Below are 2,868 nucleotides of genomic sequence, written 5' to 3'. Positions count from 1 at the left end.
GTAGACTCTAGAAGCCTACCCAGAGCTGCTGTGAGTGCTGAGGCGCTCAACCCAGATCTGCCCAGGGCCAGTGAGACACTGCCTGAGGCTCTGGTCTGCCCAACATCTCACCAGCAGCTCAGGCCCTGCCAACCCCAGTTCCTGGCTGCCCCTCACACCCTGCTATGGCCCAGCCACAGAGCCCCTGGTATCTGAGCCAGTGTGGAGCTCTTCCATGACCAGAGCCACCTCTGGCCAGGGTGCAGGGTGTAGGTCTGACTGAATTCACCTGTACTCTACTAACCTGCCGTGTGACTGTGGGGAAGTCCCTGTCCCTCTCTGAGCTCCAAATATAACAGCTAACTTTGATGGAATGCTCACGATATGCTAGCCACTGGGTAAGAACTTCTATTAACTCACTTGTCTTCACAACAGCTCCGTGAGGCAGGGACTATGGCCAGCCTTACTTTATAGATGAGGAATGCCAGGTCCAGAGAGGTTAAGTAGCTCGCCTAAGGCTACACAGCTACAAAGTAGAAGAGATGGGATTTGAACCTCAATGTTTGGGCTCTAAGGCATGATGAGATCCTCCCTCTCAAGGGTCCAATGATGGGTAGTTAAGGGTTCAGGGTAGAGGGACTACAGCACCAGCTCCATTTGCACGCAATGAGGTGTGGAGACTCAGATAACTCGGGGGGCCCCAGAGACACCTCTCCGCTCTGCTCCACTCGGTGCCCAGCCCTGAGATTACTCACTTGTGTGGGGTGTGAATGAGGGGTGCCGCGTAGCACCCTGGGACGCAGCAGGTGGAGGGGGCGGCATGCTGGGGGGCGTGGACCGGGGCTGTGTCTTCACCTCGGCGGGGGAGTCAGGCATCGCTGCGGCCTTCTTCTCCCTGTCCGCTGCTGCAGCCCAAGGGAGGGAAGAAAGAGAGCCGGTGAAGCGGGTTGAGAGGGGGACAGTGCCACCCCGGCCCCACCTGGTGCCTGGTCAAGGCTCCCTGCCAGCAGCTGGTTTGGGCCTGTGCTGCTGGGGCCCAGTGAGGGGGACACACAGCTGGACAGCAGGTGGCTCCGGGCTTTGCCCACAAAGCCAGGCCCAGTCTCAAGGCCTGGTCCACCCCAGCGAAGCCCCAAGTGTGCTCACAGGTATATGACACCCCACCCACCAGACCAAGGGGCTGGCCAGGACAGGCCATCTGACCAAAGGATGGGCTTGGGTCAGCCCCTTTCACGTGGGCTGAGGGTGTGGCTGCAAGAGTCCTGAGCTGGCCAGAACAGAGTGGGGAGTCCTCATTGGGGGGCGGAGGTGGTGGTCCTGGTCCTGTAGACCGGGGAGTCAGCAGCACCCCCTGAAGGGCCTGTTCAGACACACATGCCAGCCCCCCCACCCCCATTTCTGGTTAACAGGTCTGGGGTGGGCCCAAGAATCTGCATGTCCATCGGGGTTCCTGGTGAGGCTGCTGCAGCAGGTTGGGGCCCCAATCAGGCTGGTCTAGGGGATATTCCAGGACAGACTGGGCAACAGGAACCTCATTTTAACCATCTCCTGGCCCCGGGCAATTCCTGGGAGCAGATAGGCTGAGGACATAGACAATTTCAGGCCACTCTAGGCCTAGCCACTCAAAGTGTGGTCCTCATGTCAGCAGGTTGTGGCCCTGGACAATGTGTCAAGAGTCCCACCTGGTCTGACACTCTGCTGGGGTCAGATGTGTAGAGAGAGGGTGGAAGTGGCAAAACCAGGCCTGCAGGGCCTGAGCCCCTGGCCCCACAAAGCAGGACCCCAAGGAAAAGGCCTCAGGTGGTCTTACCAGCTACACACATCCTGAGCCAGCAGCTTCCCGGGAATTCTTTGCAGGTGGAAGGGGATGAACCCTGGGCCTCCCCGTCCATCTTAACACAGGGTCAGCCAGTGCCTAGGTAGGTCGCAAAGACCCGGGAGCAGTGGCTGGGATTTCAGGGGGCCTGGCTGTTCGGGGCATTGAGGTGGGCATCCTCTACCTGTTATATACAGAGGCGCAGTCCACACTGCCCCAGCCACTGCCCTGAGCTCGTCCTGCTAAAGCCGATGGGTCTCATCCAGGGCCAGGGGGATGGTGGGGTGGAGGCACTGTCAGGGCTCAATACCCCTTAGCTGTCACTCTGTGACTACAGTTCTTGTCCTTTCTGCTCTCCCTCCCATTCTCCCCTCCTAGGGCCAATGAAGATCAGGGCAGACGCAGAGACACACATGTGCGTCTGGGGCGGCCCAACTCGGGATGGTGATTAATAATGCTAATAAATGGCATTTACTGTTATTTGGTGCCCAGTACTGTGAACACTCCCTCTATCTCTCCCCCACCCCACTTCTCCCTTCCTAGAGTAAAGATGCCCGCCATCTGCAATACTGAGGCGGGGCTCTCACAACCCTCCGTACTCCAGGGCCCTGTTGGGTGAGAGCAAAGCCCTCTCCCCACTGGGCCCCATGGAGGGGAAGCAGCCGGAATCAGCAGCCACCCAGCCTTGCAGCACCTGCTGTCCACTCAGCTGCAGCCGCTGGCCTCCCTCCCACCGGGTGCCCTGCCCCCCCACCCCCCCGCAGACTGCCTGTCAGGAGGCTGATGGCTGGGCACACGTGCGCCGCAGCTGTGGAGCCTGTCAACACCATGCCTGGCTGCGGGACCAGCAGCCAGTCCCTGGCGACAACCAAAGAAGGTAAGCCTGGCCGGCCACTATGGGCCCCGGGCCACTCTTATGGGTGCAGGCCATCCTGGCCAGCCCTTCATCTGACCAGGCCACCCCAGGGCAGGCGGTCCCACCGGCACGCCTGGGAGGGCATTTCAGATGCCAGGCTGGGACACGGGACTCAGGGCCTGTTCCAACTTTCCAGAGCCCTTCCACACTGGGGCTC

This window comes from Pteropus vampyrus, unplaced genomic scaffold, assembly GCF_000151845.1.
Source record: "Pteropus vampyrus isolate Shadow unplaced genomic scaffold, Pvam_2.0 Scaffold196, whole genome shotgun sequence".
NCBI classification, from domain to species: domain Eukaryota; kingdom Metazoa; phylum Chordata; class Mammalia; order Chiroptera; family Pteropodidae; genus Pteropus; species Pteropus vampyrus.
This window is presented reverse-complemented; position numbering follows the sequence as displayed.